The sequence below is a fragment of the Lycium barbarum genome, chromosome 7, assembly GCF_019175385.1.
Source record: "Lycium barbarum isolate Lr01 chromosome 7, ASM1917538v2, whole genome shotgun sequence".
Lineage (NCBI taxonomy): Eukaryota > Viridiplantae > Streptophyta > Magnoliopsida > Solanales > Solanaceae > Lycium > Lycium barbarum.
In genome coordinates, this window is record NC_083343.1 from 131,491,248 (window position 1) to 131,512,030 (window position 20,783).

The 20,783-nt window shown below is 38.7% G+C and overlaps 1 protein-coding gene across 1 annotated transcript in view; it reads right to left on the minus strand.

Moving 5' to 3' along the window:
- LOC132604462 (large ribosomal subunit protein uL18c) overlaps positions 1 to 20,783 on the minus strand; it is an 85,072-nt gene that overhangs the window by 31,850 nt on the left and 32,439 nt on the right. The window lies entirely within an intron of this gene.

The following is a 20,783-nucleotide window of genomic DNA, read 5'->3' on the forward strand; positions in this document are numbered from 1 at the left end:
ATATATATATATATATATATATATATATATATATATATATGTTTAGTTATATGTATAATATATATATTATAAGTATATTCTTAGTATATTCTAGTTAGTTTTCAAGTATATAACTTTTAAATTTTTAATTTAAGTAGATGTATCATGTGCTATATACATAAAATATAGTAAGAATATACTTATATATATCAATATCAATATACTTAGGTTATATAACTTATATATATATATATGTGTGTGTGTGTGTGTGTGTTTAGTTATATGTATAATATATATTATAAGTATATTTTAGTTATTTTTCAAGTATATAACTTTCTAGTTTTTAATTTAAGTAGATGTATCATGTATATTATAAGTATATATATATATATATATATATATATATATATATCTTTAGTTATATGTATAATATATATTATAAGTATATTCTTAGTATATTCTAGTTAGTTTTCAAGTATATAACTTTTTAATTTTTAATTTAAGTAGATGTATCATGTGCTATATACATAAAATATAGTAAGAATATACTTATATATATCAATATCAATATACTTAGGTTATATAACTTACATATATATATATATATATATATATATATATATATATATATATATATATATATATATATATATATGTGTGTGTGTGTGTGTGTGTGTGTGTGTGTGTGTGTGTGTGTTTAGTTATATGTATAATATATATTATAAGTATATTTTAGTTATTTTTCAAGTATATAACTTTCTAGTTTTTAATTTAAGTAGATGTATCATGTATATTATAAGTGTATATATATATGTTTAGTTATATGTATAATATATATTATAAGTATATTCTTAGTATATTCTAGTTAGTTTTCAAGTATATAACTTTTTAATTTTTAATTTAAGTAGATGTATCATGTATATTATAAGTATATATATATATATATATATATATATATATATATATATATATGTGTGTGTGTGTGTGTGTGTGTGTGTGTGTGTGTTTAAGTTATATGTATAATATATATTATAAGTATATTCTTAGACTCTTAGTATATTTTAGTTATTTTTCAAGTATATAAATTTCTAGTTTTTAATTTAAGTAGATGTATCATGTATATTATAAGTATATTCTTAGTATATTTTAGGTATATTCCTAACTTAATATAAGTAAAAATATGAACACAAGTAAATAGAAGAAAGCTCAATGAGCCATATATTTTATTCATTCTTGGATAACATTTATTTGCAAGTTGTAGTTTTTTTAACTTGCAAATAATACATGAGTTGCAAAAAAATAGTAGAATAATAAAATCACCAATTCTCAATCATTTGGTTAATTTCCCCCATATCATATTCGGCCATGGAGATCAAAGTCTTCCATTTGGTTCGGTCCACTTGCTATCAAATCTTCAATCTCTTCCTCTTCGCCTTCCTCCGTTTCTAAGTTCTGGTTGCGTCGCTCCGATCTAATCCAATCGCGAATGCACACTAGTACTTGCAAGCTAAAGCCGGATAATGAGTGTCTATGGTCTCCAGTTTGTTGTCTTCCCTGGCTAAATGCACTCTCCGAAGTCACGGTTGATACTTGAACCGTAAGGATATCTCGAGCCATTCTTGAGGGTATCAGATGACTTGCCTTATATTTTTTCCACCATGCTAAGACGTCCAGCTCATCCAGTTCCTTGATATCCACATTTGGTTGCATCAAATAAAAGTGATATTCATCAAAGTTTGCATTACAAGAAGGAGTTGGATGTGAATGTAAAACTTTTAAACCCGACAAGCCCTTTTTGCTACTTGGAGAAGTAGTAGGGCGTAGAGCAACGGGTGTAGCATGTTCTTCCAAACTAAAATAATGAGTAAAAACTTTTCTAAACTCATCATCAATAGCGGTTTCGGCTTCAGCTAAAGATGGTTGAACTCCCTCTTCAATTTCTAAAAATGTATAAATTTGACCAACCAATGTTTTAGTATAAGACACTTTTAAACAAGGATTTAAAAGAGAACCCAATATAAATAAAGTTGGGATGGGAAAAAAATAATTCTTAAATTTTGTTGTCATATAAAAAATAGCCGCTTGATAACCGGGTTTATATTTATATCCTTGTAAAACTCTAGCTATTTCTACTAAGTAGGCTAAAATTCCGGTTACCGTGGGATAGAATTGTCTAGAAAAAGCAAGAGTTGCATTATAAAAAATTTCTAAGAGTTCAACACATTCCTTAACATCTTCCCAATCCGTAAAATTTAACCAATCATCACTATTAATATTATATTTGTTGTGAACTTGTTGTATGGGAATCCTATACTCATATGCTTGTTGTAGTATAATGTAAGTGTAATTCCACCTAGTCTCAATTTCTACTTGAATTTTCCTAGGTCTAAGGTTATTTTCCACACAAGCATTCTTAAAATCTCTAATTCTTCCCCTATTAGCATTACAAAAAAGAAACGCAACCGCGTCTCTAACTTTTAGAATAGAATCGTCAAAACGCGTAAGACCATCTTTAACAATTAAGTTTAAAATGTGACAACTACATCTTACATGAAAAATATTTCTTAGCGGAGGGTTTAGTTCTCTTTTTAAAAGACCAATCGCCTTTGTATTAGTAGAAGCATTATCTAAAGCAATACAAAGTGTTTTTCTATAAATGTTAAAAAATCTCATAATAGTAGACATTGAATCCGCTAAAAATTTTCCATCGTGACGACCTCTTCCTTCATCATATAAAAAAGCTATAATTCTTTTTTGCATAACCCAGTTGTCATCAACCCAATGACATGTAATAGCAAAAAAATCTAACTTGTTAAGACTAAGATCCAAATCAACAGTAAGAGAAACTTTACAATTTAAAGAATTAAATACATAGCGCAAATAAAATCTATATTTTTTATACAAATCTATAACATCGGCTCTACAAGTACTTCTAGGAATACCCTCAAATAACGGATTATAACAACGTTGAATGTAAGTAACAAACCCCAAACCCGAAGGAAAGGAAAATGGTAAACAATCATAAGTTACCATTTTAGCTATTTCTACACGCTCTTTTTTCTTGTCATACTTAAATTTTTTACCAGTTCGTGGGTCTATCGTCATTTGAATACCCCCCACATTTGAACCCGTTTACTCTCCCCAAACATCCATATGTTTCTTTCTCATATGACCATTTAGTATACCCGTTCCACCATCCTTACTAGTTTCTTGCTTAAAAGTAAATATTTGTCCACATAGGGTACATTTAGTTGTTGGCTTTCCCTATCCTTAGTCATAAATTTTCAAATTTTAGCGGTTGACTTACGAGTTCTAGGCGGTTTGTCTTGTGTATGTGATTGTGCAGGACATGTATCTCCTATGGGATTTTCGGGGGTTGTGTTTCATCATCATCAATTTCATTAAAAGTATCGGTATAATGTTGTTGCATTGCCGCATGACCTAAAAGTGGATTATTTCCACCAATATCAATACCTAAATTAGGTGTTTCTTCCACAAATGTTTCCTCATTAAGCCCACGCCTAACAATACCACTACTACCGGCACCACGTCTAAATCTCTTCGCCATTATTAAATAGAATTAATTTAAATCACACTCAAATAAATCACAAGAAAATGAATTGCAACAAATTAAATTGCTAGAATTAAATTGCGAAAAATAAAGATAGAGTTGGAACGAAGGTACCAAATTGCCGGACTAATTTCCAACAAAGTGAAGGCGGCTATAATTGCAAATCCAACAAAACTACTTCGGATTGTTGCAAAATCACCAACTACACCAACAATATTATAATTGCAAAATTAATAATTGAAACTATAATAAGACTTTATAATATTTATTTGAGAGAAATTTAAAGGGGCTAATTGTTGGAAAGTACCTATAATTGAGAGATTGAGATTTGAGAGAAAGAGAAGAGTGAATTAGTGTGGATTAAAATGGAAATGGAGAGGAGTTTATATAGGGGTGAGGGATGGGTTAGAGTGTTAAAAAAAAAGTTTGGGGGGTTTGGGGGGGGGGGGGGGGGGAAGAGTTGGGGACCGTTTGGCAACGGTCATTTTTGCAAATGGACCGTTGCCCAACGGTCCAATTTGGGCCCAAAGCCGCAACGGCTACAAAGTAAAAAAATAAATAAAAACATTCCACCGGTTCCGGTTCCGGTTCCGGTTTTACCGGTTTTGTTGCACCTCTCATTTTCATATGTTAAGTTTCGCCGAATGCTAATTGTCCTAGCCTTGGGAAGTAGGATAAATTTTTCGAGGTCATGGGAATAGGTATGTCCATCTTGGGTATATAATGGAGAAAAATCATGTTTAGTAAGCTTCGGGAAGATTTAAGACTCATCGGATCATCGGAGTTAAGTTTCAGAGAGAGTTTGACAAAAATATCGCATTCTGGCGCACCTTGCGGCGCAACCTGCGACCAGCAAACATGACATGCAGCCACGCAGTTGCGCAGCAAAGTGTGCCAGTGAAATTTTGTGATTCTGCAAGCTTTGCGACACAACATGCGTTTAGCAAAGCATGCTTTGCGTCTAGCAAAGTGTGTTGCATGTTGTGTCGGTCCAGAGTTTTCTGGACCACTTTAAATAGGCCAAACTCGACCCAAAACTCATTTTTTTCACCATTTTTGGTCAAGAAACCTCTAGAATATCCCTTCACTCATTCATCCCCAAGAAAAATCAAACGAAATCGAAAATCAACCACTTTAATCCATGAAAACAAGTGTATGAAACTTAGTAAAAGTCCATCTATCTCAAGAAAACCCAAAGGAAGTGAAGTAAGGTTTTGGTGCTAGAAGAGTATTTCCATTTAAAGATTGTTCCTACGCAATTTAAGGTAAGTTTCATGGTATTTTCATGATGTTTGAAGTATTGATAAGTTGAAACACTTGGATTGTAGAAGAGTATGGAAAATGGGTCATAAAGGAGTGAATAGTGTCATTGTTGAACAATAGTTGGATTGAATTACGAATATTGATATGTTGAGATCGTAAGCATGTTATGAATAACCTATAGAACATGGAATGAGTATTGTATATGAGAAAACGCGATAATGAGATATAACCATAATTGTGGAGGAATTGAAAGGAAATGGTGAATTGTGATAAATGTAGATAAATGATGATTGTTGGTTGCAAAAATGTGAATGTTGATATGAACGTTTGGGAGCTGATATAGAACATGGGAAAAGTAGTATAAACAAAGGAAATGCTGCCCAATTTTCGCTAGCGTTAGTAACTTCATTCTTATAATTGTTAGCTAATGTCGATACGAATTCTCTTGAAGGTAGAACGTGTGCATTGAAGGAGAACAAGCAAGCGCTAGATTAGTTAAACGACAAAGGTATGTAAGACTATCCCCTTTTCTTCAAAGGCATGACTCTTGTTTCATAATTTCTTCCTTATACTTCCATGACCTTCTTACATCCCTAAAGATGAAAGTGGAAGAACTTCAAGAACTTCTTACAAGATACGCTACATAACGATAAGGTTGACAATGATGGCTTCATGATGCAGATATTTTTATACTTATGATTTCATTGATACCATTCTTCATTGTTGTCTAGCCTCATAATATTAGTTCCTTCAAGGTGAGACGTAGCGATGAGGATGATGCCATAATGTAATCGGAGGTTCACGACCTTACGTCACTCCGATAAAGTGCATTTTTGTTGGGCTCTCATGCATGCTACGTATATTATATGTGTATATGATATGTATATGTACATAGGGGACATGGGGAAAGGTGAGGCACTATAGACGCATAGCCACCTGATCAGCTGGTATCTTATGATATCATCCCGGACACGGGATATATGGGTAATGGATCGGGCCGTACGTTCCGCGGCAATATATTGATACATGATGATATATGGATCGGGTTACACGTTCCGCAGCAATATATGATATGATGATATTTTTACGAGCATGCATGCATGACTTCGCCTTAAGAGGCAAGCAGTCACCAGTTATCTTCTTACCTTTATGTTATCTTTCTGTTCCTTTGTTATTTCATGATGCATGCCTTACATACTCAGTACATTGCTCGTACTGACGTCCTTTTTCTTCTTGGACGCTGTGTTCATGCCCACAGGTAGACAGGGAGATGACCCAGCTTCCTAGGAGCCACACTAGCTTGCACAGGAGCACTTCCATACTTCGGAGGTGCAGCTCTAATATATTCTTTTGTGTACATACTCGGGTATGGCGGGGTCCTGTCCCGTCCCCCTGACTTCAGTGTTTTAGCTAGAGGCTCGTAGATACTCATGTGTGGGTAGTGGATCTTGTGTAACCCTCATTGTACATTCTGCATATTATTCTTTTGCCGCCGCGAGGGCTTATGTATATATATGTGTGTGTACATGTTTTATGGAGTTTATATACGTACAGGTTAAGACGATAGTAGTACGATGCGAGGTGCTCGGTAGTCAGCTCCGGATACCCGTCATGGCCCGCTGGGCGGGTCGTGACAAAAGTGGTATCAGAGCGGTTCAATCCTAGGAAGTGTCTATGAGTCGTGTCTAGTAAAGTCTTGTTTATGGTGTGTTGCGCGCCACATTAATAAACAAGAGGCTACAGGGCATTTAGGAATAATGACCGTCTTTCTTTTCATAGATCGTACTATAGAGCCGTAAGGTAAGATTTCCTTTATTCTAATTGTGCGTTATGATTTCAGCGATGCCGCTAAGAAAGAAGCAAACCGCACAATATTAAATGCCGCCGGGGAAGGCACCAGCCGAGAACCTCCAGTTGAGTTGGGACATAGCGAAGCTCAGAGTGCTACTCCCTCGCATGCCACTCCCACTTCTTCTTCTATCCCTCCAGCAAGTAGAGGAGCATGAGAGGGCCCCAGCTCCTCCCCCTATTGCTCTAAATCAAGACTTACGAGATGTCGTTCAGTTGCTAACTCAGTTAGTTGTCGCGCAGGCTCAGCGGCAGGCTGCAGGTCCAAGTGATAGGGCGACTAGTGCCCGAGCTCGTGATTTCATGAGCTTAAATCCTCCAGAATTTTTCGGATCGAAACCGAATGAAGACCCACAAGGCTTTATTGATGAGGTACTGAGGCCGTTGAGAATTATTCATGCTTCTGACATCGAGTCCGTGGAGTTGGCATCGTATAGACTCCGGGACATAGCTGTTTTATGGTATAAAAATTGAATTTCTTCCAGAGGGGAAAATGCACCTCCCCCAAAATGGCAAGAGTTTGTGGATGCTTTTATTCGGCATTATTTGCCACCTGAGGTTCGTCGGGCTCGCGCCGATAGATTCCTGAATCTTAAGCAAGGGAATATGAGCGCCCGGGAATATAGTCTCCGGTTTAATTCATTGGCTAGGTATGCTCCGACCATGGTAGCAGACATGGGAGACCGGGTACATCGATTTATGAGGGGCTTAGGGCCACATTTATTTAAAGACTGTCTGACAGTTTCGCTACTGGAAGGGATGGATATCTCGCATATTCAAGCGCATGCCAAGAACCTGGAAGAGCAACAACAACCGCATAGGGGAGAGCGAGATATGGATAGGGGACACAGTAAAAGGACTAGATCAGCAGGCGCTAGCTGTGAGTACAGAGGAGGCAAGGGGCAGCAATATTCCAGATATTCAGGCTAGTTTGCATCCAGTGCACCTCCTCGATTTGCCGATCGAAAGTTTGACCGCCCTATTTATTCTGGGCCGAGTCAGGGATCGAGAGCTTCAGGTTCCCAGTATCGTGGTGATTTTAGCCAGAGGAGACCACCGGTACCACAGTGCAGTCAATACGGTAAGTTACATTCGGGCCAGTGTCGCCGAGGCTCGGATGCTTGCTATGCCTTTGGTCGAGTTGGCCACATGATGCGTGATTGTCCATTGAGGAGCGGCCGAGATGAGGCCCAGCCTACAGGTTCAGTAGCAGGTTCTTTGTCATCTGTGCGACCCGTAGGGCAGGCTTTCCAGGCTTCAGCGGGCTGTGGAAGAGGCAGAGGAGGAGCCTCTAGTTCGAGCGGTCCCCAGAACCTTATCTATGTATTGACCGGATGACAGGAATCGGAGGCCTGTCCCGACGTTGTAACAGGTATATTGACAGTATCTTCTTATGATGTTTATGCATTAATTGATCCGGGCTCTACTTTGTCATATATTGCTCCTTACATCGCTGGTCGTATCGGGATAAAACCTGAGCCAATCAAACCTTTTGAAGTGTCCACTCCAGTCGGTGACCCAGTATTAGCCAGACAAGTGTATAGAGACTGCGTAATTGTAGTGTGTGGCCGGCACACTGTAGCTCATTTGATTGAATTGGAAATGCTGGATTTCGATGTCATTATGGGCATGGACTGGTTAGCTTCCTGTTATGCAAATGTAGATTGTGGGGCTAAGGTGGTCCGATTCCAATTTCCGGGAGAACCAGTTTAGAGTGGAAGGGTAACACTGCATCTCCAAGGGGCAGGTTTATTTCCTACCTCAAGTCAAGGAAGATGATTGCCAAGGGCTATATCTATCATTTAGTCTGAATTCATGATACAGAAGCAAACCGTTGACTCTTCAATCCGTCCCGGTAGTAAACGAGTTTCCAGATGTATTTCCGGATGAGCTTCCAGGTCTTCCACCAGAACGGGAGATTGAATTCACTATCGATCTATTGCCGGATACTGAGCCAATATCTATCCCTCCCTACAGAATGGATCCTGCAGAATTGAAAGAATTAAAAGCACAGCTGCAAGATTTACTCGAGAAGGGATTTATTATGCCCAGTTCATCGCCATGGGGAGCACCTGTCTTATTCGTAAGGAAGAAAGATGGATCTCTGCGAATGTGTATCGATTATAGGCAGCTGAACAGAGTGACAATAAAGAATAAATATCCACTTCCGAGGATCGACGATTTATTCGACCAATTGCAAGGAGCCAAGTGGTTTTCCAAGATAGATATGAGGTCAGGATACCATCAAGTGAGAGTTAAAGAGGAAGATATTCCGAAGACGGCTTTTAGAACCAGATATGGTCATTATGAATTTCGAGTCATGTCGTTTGGCTTGACCAACGCTCCAGCAGTGTTCATGAACCTGATGAATGATGTGTTCAGGCCATTCCTGGATCTATTTATAATTGTATTCATCGATGATATCCTGGTATACTCTAAATCAGAGGAAGAGCATGCGGAACATTTGCGTACTGTCCTTGGAATTCTTTGAGCTCGCAAGTTATATGCTAAATTTTCAAAATGTGTTCTGGCTGAACTCTGTAACTTTTCTGGGCCACATCATCTCAGCCGATGGTATTCGGGTTGACACCCAAAAGATCGAGGCGGTGAAAACCTGGCCAAGGCCTACGACGCCTACAGAAGTCCGTAGCTTTCTGGGATTGGCAGGGTATTACAGGAGATTTGTGGAAGGGTTTTCTTCTATTTCAGCACCGTTGACGAAGCTAACACAGAAAGCTGCTAAATTTCGGTGGACAGATGCTTGTGAGCGGAGCTTTCAGGAGCTGAAAGGCAGGTTGACTTCAGCCCCAGTCCTGACACTTCCAGAAGGATCAGAAGGTTATGTGGTGTATTGTGATGCCTCTGGTGTCGGGTTAGGCTGTGTATTGATGCAGCACGGCAAGGTCATTGCCTATGTTTCTAGGCAGCTGCGAAAACATGAGAAGAATTATCCGACTCATGACCTTGAATTAGCTGCAGTCATTCACGCTCTAAAGATATGGAGGCACTATTTGTACGGTGTCCATGCGGATATCTACACAGTTCATAAAAGTCTTTAATATATTTTCTAGCAAAAGGAATTGAATCTGCGTCAGAGGCGATGGTTAGAGCTATTGAAGGACTATGACGTAAATATTCTATACCATCCTGGTAAAGCAAATGTGGTGGCCGATGCTTTCAGCCGTAAGTCCATGGGTAGTCGAGGTGTTGTTCCATCAGAAATAAAGGAATTAGCTCGCGAGCTTCACCAACTAGCTAGTCTAGGAGTTCGCTTAATGGATTCAGGCAGCACAGGAGTTAGTGTGCTTAACCCAGCTGCTTCGTCCTTAGACACATAAGTGAAAATGCGTCAATACGAGGATCCCAAATTGAGATATTATAGAGATGCACGTTCCCAAAAAGAGAAGTCACCATTTGAGATCTCTGCAGATGGGATTCTCAGGTATCGAAACAGGTTATGTGTTCCGGATGTTGCAGGACTACGTCGTCAGATTCTGGAAGAAGCTCATTGCTCCCGTTATTCCGTTCATCTGGGAGCGACAAAGATGTACCATGATCTCAAACTAATGTATTGGTGGGAAGGAATGAAGAAAGATATAGCTGAGTTTGTGACTCAATGTCCAAACTGCCAACAGGTAAAAATTGAGCACCAGAAACCAGCAGGGCTTTTGCAGGAAATGGAAATTCCAATCTGGAAATGAGAGGCGATCAATATGGATTTTGTTGCTGGATTACCTCGTTCTCGGCATAAATACGACTCCATTTGGGTAATTGTTGACAGGCTCACGAAATCAGCACATTTTCTACCGGTCAGATCTACATATTCAGCAGAGGATTATGCTAGATTGTATCTCAAAGAGACAGCGCGGCTTCATGGCATTCCTGTATCTATTATTACTGACAGAGGAGCACAATTTATAGCTAAATTCTGGAAATCCTTTCAAGAAGGATTGGGCACTCAAGTGAAGTTTAGCACTGCATTCCACCCACAAACTGATGGACAAGCTGAGCGCACTATTCAAACCTTAGAAGACATGTTGCGGGCTTGTGCATTGGACTTTGGTGGGTAGTTGGGAGGATCATTTGCCACTTATTGAATTTTCATATAACAATAGTTATCATACCAGTATCTAGATGGCCCCTTATGAAGCCTTATACGGGAGGAAGTGTAGGTCGCCTATCGGATGGTTTGAAGTAGGAGAAACACAATTAATAGGTTCAGAATTGATCCAACAAGTGATCGAGAAGATTAAGCTCATCCGGGACTGATTGGTGACAGCTCAAAGCCGCCAAAAGTCTTATGCGGATAATCGCTGACGAGACTTGGAATTTCAGGTTAATGATTGGGTATTTTTAAAAGTGTCGCCAATGAAAGGGGTGATGAGATTTGGCAAGAAAGGGAAGTTAAGTCCTAGATACATTGGACCCTATAAAATTATCCGCAAGGTGGGTCATGTAGCCTATGAATTGGACTTGCTGTCGGAGCTTGAATCAGTCCATCCAGTCTTTCACGTTTCGATGCTCCGCAAGTGTGTTGGGGATCCCACAAAGATTGTCCCGATAGATGATGTGCAAGTGACAGAAAAGTTAGCATATGAAGAAATACCCATCGCCATCTTAGACAGGCAAGTACGAAGACTTCGAAACAATGAAGTGGCTTCAGTCAAAGTCTTGTGGCGAAACAACAACCGAGAAAAAATGGCTTGGGAAGCAGAAGAGAACATGAAATCCATGTACCCACATTTATTCCAACCCCAGGAGAGATTCAAGATGAAACACCAACTATATAAGGTATGTACGTTTACTTTTCATGTTTTTGGGTCATGTGTGGCCATAGATATGTTGCGATTATGTTTTGGCCCTGTGAGGCAGTGATATTATGACAGGATGGTAGTGCCATATTACAGGGGAAACTCTGGCGAAATTTTCGTAGAATCCCGAGTGTTTAACATTCGAGGACGAATGTTCCAAAAGGGAGGGAGAATGTTCCTCGAATGTTACACCTCTCATTTTCATATGTTGAGTTTCACCGAATACTAATTGTCCTAGCCTTGGGAAGTAGGATAAATGTTTCGAGGTCATGGGAATAGGTATGTCCATCTTGGGTATATAATGGAGAAAAACCATGTTTAGTAAGTTTCGGGAAGGTTTAAGACTCATCGGATCATCGGAGTTAAGTTTCGGAGAGAGTTTGACAAAAATATCGCATTCTGGCGCACTTTGCGGCGCAACCTGCGACCAGCAAACACGACATGCGGCCACGTAGTTGCGCAGCAAAGTGTGCCAGTGAAATTTTGTGATTCTGCAAGCTTTGCGACATAACATGCGTTTAGCAAAGCATGCTTTGCGTCTAGCAAAGTGTGTCGCATGTTGTGTCGGTCCAGAATTTTCTGGACCACTTTAAATAGGCCAAACTCGACCCAAAACTCATTTTTTTCACCATTTTTGGTCAAGAAACCTCTAGAATATCCCTTCACTCATTCATCCACAAGAAAAATCAAAGGAAATGCAAGATCAACCACTTCAAATCCATGAAAACAAGTGTGTGAAACTTAGTAAAAGTCCATCTATCTCAAGAAAACCCAAAGGAAGTGAAGTAAGGTTTTGGTGCTAGAAGAGTATTTCCATTTAAAGCTTGTTCCTACGAAATTTAAGGTAAGTTTCATGGTATTTTCATGATGTTTGAAGTATTGATAAGTTGAAACACTTGGATTGTAGAAGAGTATGGAAAATGGGTCATAAAGGAGTGAATAGTGTCATTGTTGAACAATAGTTGGATTGAATTACGAATATTGATATGTTGAGATCGTAAGCATGTTATGAATAACCTATAGAACATGGAATGAGTATTGTATATGAGAAAACGCGATAATGAGATATAACCATAATTGTGGAGGAATTGAAAGGAAATGGTGAATTGTGATAAATGTAGATAAATGATGATTGTTGGTTGCAAAAATGTGAATGTTGATATGAACGTTTGGGAGCTGATATAGAACATGGTAAAAGTAGTATAAACAAAGGAAATGCTGCCCAATTTTCGCTAGCGTTAGTAACTTCATTCTTATAATTGTTAGCTAATGTCGATACGAATTCTCTTGAAGGTAGAACGTGTGCATTGAAGGAGAACAAGCAAGCGCTAGATTAGTTAAACGACAAAGGTATGTAAGACTATCCCCTTTTCTTCAAAGGCATGACTCTTGTTTCATAATTTCTTCCTTATACTTCCATGACCTTCTTACATCCCTAAAGATGAAAGTGGAAGAACTTCAAGAACTTCTTACAAGATACGCTCCATAACGATAAGGTTGACAATGATGGCTTCATGATGCAGATATTTTTATACTTATGATTTCATTGATACCATTCTTCATTGTTGTCTCGCCTCATAATATTAGTTCCTTCAAGGTGAGACGTAGCGATGAGGATGATGCCATAATGTAATCTGAGGTTCACGACCTTACGTCACTCCGATAAAGTGCATTTTTGTTGGGCTCTCATGCATGCTACGTATATTATATGTGTATATGATATGTATATGTACATAGGGGACATGGGGAAAGGTGAGGCGCTATAGACGCATAGCCACCTGATCATCTGGTATCTTATGATATCATCCCGGACGCGGGATGCCCGAACGCGGGATATATGGGTAATGGATCGGGTCGTACGTTCCGCGACAATATATTGATACATGATGATATATGGATCGGGATGCACGTTCCGCAGCAATATATGATATGATGATATTTTTACGAGCATGCATGCATGACTTCGTCTTAAGAGGCAAGCAGTCACCAGTTATCTTCTTACCTTTATGTTATCTTTCTGTTCCTTTGTTATTTCATGATGCATGCCTTACATACTCAGTACATTTCTTATACTGACGTCCTTTTTCTTCTTGGACGTTGTGTTCATGCCCACAGGTAGACAGGGAGACGACCCAGCTTCCTAGGAGCCACACTAGCTTGCACAGGAGCACTTCCATACTCCGGAGGTGCAGCTCTAATATATTCTTTTGTGTACATACTCGGGTATGGTGGGGTCCTGTCCCGTCCTCCTGACTTCAGTGTGTTAGCTAGTGGCTCGTAGATACTCATGTATGGGTAGTGGATGTTGTGTAACCCTCATTGTACATTCTGCATATTATTCTTTTGCCGCCACGAGGGCTTATGTATATATATATATATGTGTGTGTGTACATGTTTTATGGAGTTTATATACATATAGGTTAAGATGATAGTAGTACGATGCGAGGTGCTCGGTAGTCAGCTCCGGGTACCCGTCATGGCCCGCTGGGCGGGTCGTGACAGGTTTAACCGGTTCCGGTTTCAAAAAAATTGGAACCAGACCGGTACAAAATATACGATTAACCGGTTCACCCAGTTCCGGTTCCGATTTTACCGGTCCGGTTACCAGTTAAACCGGACCGGTTGACGGGCTTAATTAGACCACAAATTCAATATTTAAAGAACCCAAGAATATTTTGCATTGCCACATGTAGGTAAAAACAAGATTAACGTAAGACATTGTTTGGAAAATTGAGTATATCTTCTTGTGAATACGAATATGTCGGGCTGTTCTATCTTCCCTTCTTGTTTTAGCCTTAGCATCAATTGTTTGTATCACCAATTTAGGACGAACTTGGAATGTAAACTGCTTGCTATCATCACAAGCGTTGTGAAGAAAGGAAAGTGAAAATGAAGCACAAGACATGGTGTTTGAGAGTGGAGTGTCACTCTATCTTTATTTGAAGATGAATTTTAGGATAAGATGTGAGAAAGAAGAGTCAAGAGGTTATATATATATATGTTGTAAATTTTTATGGGAAAAGGGTCAAATAATACACCTTCATAATACTTTTTGTCCAAATATATGTCTCTCGTTATACTTTCGGTTGAAATATAACCCTGCAGTTATATTTCGGTCCAAAGACATCCTTTCTTTGATATTTTCGGACTTCGGTCCAAACATACCCCTCCTATTATATTTTCGTTCCAAATTACCCCTCCAATTATACTTTCGATCCAAACATATCACTCCCTTTATACTTTGTCACAAGTTTGCATTAATTTTAACTATACGTGTCAAGCTCAGAATGCTTAAACCTCAAATTAAAGACCCCAACAAGAGATTGCATTGCCACATAGGGGTATACATGGATCGGGTTGGTTTGGAATTATTAAAGACCAAACCAAACCAATTGCATCGGGTTATTAAATATATAAACCAACCCAAACTAACAAAATCGGGTTTTTCAACCTCGGGTTTTCTCAGTTTTTCGGGTTTTTTCCAATATAGATCATATGAGTAACTTGTACTTCAAATATTTCTTTTGTCCCAGTAAAATACGAATATCTAATTCAGATATTTATTAAGAAAATAGCACAAAACGTGAGATGAGAGATGACATTGTACTAAAATATTCAACGAAAAAAATTAATGGAGTTGCATAAAATAAAATGATCATAATCTGAAAGTACTAAGTCTTGCTTCAAAAATTACGGCTAACTTATAAGGAATGTAGAAAATGATAATAATCTAAAAGTATTTAGTCATGCTAAATGTAACACCCCGCATCTTGGAACTGAGTTTAAGCTCATATCATTAGAGTTCTAGTGGAAACATTGAAGGTTTGAACGTTTTGCAAAAATGATTGATAGGCCTATTTCGGGCAGCGATAACTCCTTGATCAGTTTGGAATTTGGGAAGGTACTATCAATGAAGTTGTAGTATGTAGAAATACCTTTCTAACGATATAAGGACCAAGCCAATCGGAGATCGGAGCAAGGAGATATGATCGTTTCAATATGGCTAATAGTAAGGCACTTGAAATCCTATAGAATTGGCTAAGTTTTCGATACGTCTGCCTTCCAGTAAAATTTCGTGAAACTCCGTTGGGAATTTGAGAAAACTTCCTTGATGACAGTTGTAGCCATTTGAAATAGCTTTCCAACGGTATATTATGGGGGTCAAACGGACATCTATGCAAAGAGTTATGCCCATTTTACTGAAGCCTGTTCGCTGGAAATTTCACCTGAGTTACGGTCACTGTTACGGGCCGTAACACGTGTTACGGGCCGTAACAGTGGTCCGTAACACACCAAAAATTTCCAGAACCTCACTGGAAATTTTCACCAAGTTACGGTCCGTCCTTTGTGTTACGGGACCGTAACACGGGGCGTATCTTGGTCCGTAATTACATTTCGGGTCACCTGACGTCGGGAGGCCATAACCCTATCATAAATTGGGAATTTGGGAAAACTCAAAGAATGAAAGTTGTAGATAATTGAAATACCTTTCCAACCATAGGTTGTGGGTTCACAGGTGACATCGGGATAGGGAGATATGGACGTTTTAAGACAGAAAGGTCCCAACCGTTTTCAAGTTGGGTCAAACCCATTTCCACTGGGTATATAAGGGAAATGTTAACCCTAGCAGCCCATTTTTCCCATAACTTCAGATTTTAGAGAGAGAAAGTGAGAGAGAGGGGAAATTAGAGAGAGAAAGTAGAGAATCAACCAAGTTGAAGGCCCCGAATCCCGAGGCTCGTGAAGGATAAAGTGTAGTACAAGTTGTTGCCGTCATTCTAAGATAAAGATCGAACTTGGAGGTGTTGATTTCGTGTGGACCACTCATAAAAGGTAATGTTTCTACTCCCTAATCATTTATGGTTGTGAATTGATGAATTCTTGGGAGAATAATAATTGGGTTGATGAAGAGAATTATATGAACTATGCTAGAGTTGTTGGATTGTTGACTTGAAATTGTTGTATTCATATGGGTGATGAAGAATGATGTTAATTACATCTAATTGAGATTGTAGAAGTAGCTAGAAGTAATAGAATGGGGATTGGGTGAAGAAAACACCATTAATGAGGGTTATAGAGCTTCATGCCCACTAAGTGTTTGATAAAATGCTTAGATGAACAAAGCATGGATATTGTTGCTAATATAGAATCCCTATGACCTGTATTGCTATAGATTGAAGTTGAAGGGATTGAAGGACACTGTGATACGCTCAAAAGCAGGAAATTAAGGTATGTAGGCGCTATCCATGTGTGGGAACATCTTTGTTCTTCCCCATGTTTCAGCATTCCATGATTACACACCAAGTTTTAGGATTTTAGGTATACTCATGATAAACCCTAGACACTTGAACCATGATGTATATTATATGGTCAGTTACAATTCCGTTTGATTAGTCTTAATTTACTGTTTTGGTAATTGAGACCCAGTCCGTAATCTATGAAAACCCATAACTTGCATCCCATGGGTTCTATAACACAAGGTCTGAGATATTTTGCTTATTCCCGTGAAAAGCTCGTATATATGCATTTGTTGTCATGTCTTCATGTACCCATGTTCATGTCAAGATTCAGAAATTATGTTTTCAGTTATTTTCATGTTCGGGAGTTGTATTAATACCGAGAAGGCTCAGATAGCCTAAAACTATGTATGCCAACGTAAGATAAGGATCGCTCCGCCCAGATAGGACGATTCCTACATATTTTCCCCATTGAGGGATTTTGGATCCATTTATGTCAGATTCATGTCTCGTGCCCCGGCAATGTACGAGATAGCTTAGCTGATCGGGCAGAGATCAGACTCCACGTTTCTCCCCGTGGTGGATCATGTCGGTATTACAGATTATCTCATGCTTATAGTACTCATGTTTATGTTCAGTTCCAGTACTCAATTTCAGTTTCAATTTCATGTTTATGTACTCATGCTCATGTTCATGTCCAGGTTTTCAGTTTCAGTTCTTTTCATGTTATTTCATGTCCCATGTTATTTCATTCAGTTGTTTTACATACCAGTACATTCAATGTGCTGACGTCCCCTTTTATTGCCCGGGGGGCCTGCATTTCATGATGCAGGTACTGATATACAGGACGACACATCTGCTCAGCAGGACAACATTCGAATCAGCTTATTGGTGAGCCCCATCTCATTCGGGGTTTAGTCAACTTTTGTTTTATGATTAATTATGCATCTAAAGGTATGCTGGGGGTCTTGTCCCAGTAAGTATGTTTTCCAGTCACTCATGATAGAGGTTTCATAGACTAGACAAGTCAGTTATGTCATGTCAGACATTTGGAGTCGTATAGCCATTTTGGCTCACTCATGTTTAAACAAGTATTTTATTAAGTATTATGACTTACCATGTTTTATAAAGGCTCATTATGCATTCACGTTATATTTCCGCTCATGTATGCCTCATGATAGTTCAGCAAGCCATGTGGTTCGCTCGGTCACATGCAGTCAGGCACCGAGTGTCGTGTTACGTCCAGGCCATGGTTCGGGGCGTGACAAAGCTTGGTATCAGAGCCTAGGTTCAAGTGTCCTTAGGGAGTCTATGAAACCGTGTCCAGTGGGGTCTCTTTTATATGTGTGAGGGCCCTATACATATAAACAGTTGACCACCAAGACATTTAGGATTTGTCTCATTTCTTTCTACTCTTGATCGTGCCATGAAGCTTAGAGCAATAAGTAACTTCTCTTCCTCTAGAATTACGTACGTTTCGAATGCGCAAGAGATGAACAGGTAATTCAAGGTCCAAGTAAGGATGTTTACCCATACGGGGTACAATTGTGCAATACTACTGGTAACGAATGAAACTTCAAGTGCTATTGAAAGTGGAATACAATGTAAGTTGCCCGAGAAGGGGTGTAGTGGAATGAATGGTATGTTGAATGATAATGATGTTCTTGAGAAAGGAGAATGGAATACAACAGGAAGAGGATACCAGAGAAATTAGAAAAAAAAGAGCTAGGTCCACAGGAAAAAGGTAAATCATGGAGGATCTCAAGGAAGTGGTGGTAGACAGTTTTCTACCGAAGGTCATCAGGACCCACTCCATATGCAGTTAAAGGTTGAAAGGGAAAATAAACAGGAAAGTGTAATAGGTACAGTTTGAGTTGGACATATGAGGTAAGTTCATCATTTTTATACTGTTGTTGAAATTGAGAGCCCTGTGTGGCTATGATATGATATGATATATATGTATATATGCTGGCCTTGTGAGGCATTGTTGGTATTTCCTGTGTGCAGGTTTTGGGAAAGTAAGAAATACAGAGGAAACTCTGCCAAAATTTTCCTAGAAATAGAAGGAGAATGAGATATAAGTTCGTAATATGTCTGGAAAAGCCATGTCAACAGTAATAATAAGATTTGACTAAGTTACGAGTACGGCTGACTTTGAGAAATATGATTTGAATTCCTATTCAGATGAACACCTTAAGTGGGTGACAGTTCGGATACATCCGAATGTGTGTTAGAAACCAGGGGCTTACGTTAAGTTTGGAGTAGAGTGATTAGTGGAAGAAGAAATCAGCTAAGCCGTAAGAGAGCAAACTACAGAAGAATAGCCTTTAGGAGTTATCAAAAGGGGTTGTCCTAAGATTTACAGTGTGAGCAGAGTTAAGTTGTTAAGATGGAGTGTGCCAGTTATGAATACAGTAGCAACCCGTTCATGTAAGTAAATTTAGTTTTTCCCTATGAGAAATTGCTCCGATGTGAGTCAAAAAAAAAAAAAAAAAAAAGTCAGTGTTGTAGAGTACAAAGGAATTACAGAAGATAAGGAATGTTAATTGCAATCCCATCAAAAGAGAATAATTTATAAGTATAAGATGTTAGCCTTGGTCTAAGGGGGAGATGCATAAATCGCCAGTAAGTCTAGCGAGATAATTGAAGACCCGAATGGTTAGCATGAGATATGAAGGACCTCAGTTCAGTTAAGTTGGCATAATGAGATAGTCTCCATAAGGAATATGCCTCATCTTAGAGAAAACCCGAAGTGAGTAGAATGATCGTCGAACGAATCGTGTCAAGTCCAATTACTATCGATTAGGCGATCACAGAAAAGCTATAAGATCATGCCCAGTTATGTGTCATAAGGGTAGTGCCATTGCACAAGACTCTAATTTTTCAGGTGCTAGTGAAAGACTTAGCACGCAACAGTACTATGAGTTTTTTAGGAAGTATCTCAAAAAAAAAAAAAAAAAACAAGTATGGGAAGTACAACTCATGATTTAGGCAAACAAGAGAACTATGGTGAAAGAAGTTCACCGCTTATCCAAGATAGGAATTCGACTTTCAGACTCCGAAGTGAGTGGAGTTGTTGCCCAAAACATGGCTTATTCCTCATTAGTCATCGAAGTTAGAGAGAAGCAGTTTGGTGATTCCTGCTTGCTGCAGATGAAAGAGAGGATTCACGAATAGAAAGCCTTAACTTTTGAACAAGGGGGAGATAATGGTTCCTTGAGATACCGAGGCAGATTATACGTTCCAGATGTAGATGGACTCAAAGAGCTAATTATGTCAGAAGCTCACCATTCTAGGCCTACCTCGTTCAGCTAGGAGGCATGATTTAATTCGGGTGATTGTGGACAGACTTACGAAGTCAACGCGCTTCTTGCCAGTTAAGACCACAGATTGAACAGAAGATTATGCCAAGTCATATTTTAATGAAATTACCGGATTGTATGGGACCCTAGTGTCCATTATTTCAGATTATGGTGCTCAGTTCACAGCGAACTTCTGAAAATCCTTTCAGAAAGGATTGGGTAGCAAGGTGAACCTTAGCACAGCTTTTCCTCAGACAAATGGTCAGACAGATACGCTATTCAGATCTCATGTTATAATATTCATGTTAGTTCAATACTCAGCTATTTATGTCAGCTCAGTATTCAGTTAATCCAGTATTCAGCTGATCCAGTATTCAGTTAACTCAGTATTCAGTCAGCCCAGTCTTCAGTCAGTTCAATAGACATTCAGTTTAGTATCTCAGCAGTTTAGTAGTCATGTATTCATTCAGTTCAGTAACCATGTGTCCTTGATTTCAATGGTAATTGGGATGACCATCTGCATCTTATTGAGTTTACTTACAAAAATAACTACCATGCTAGTATTGGGATGACACTGTTTGAAACCCTTTTTGAGAAAAGGTGTAGATCACCAATTGGTTGGTTCGAAGTTGGTGAAGCAGAGTTGTTAGGACCAGAAATTTTACATTAATGATAACGAATTAAAATTTTATTACAAGAAAATTCAAATAAGAAAAGTAAATATAATATCATCAATATAAAGGAGATTAATGTTATAAAGTGAAATATGGAT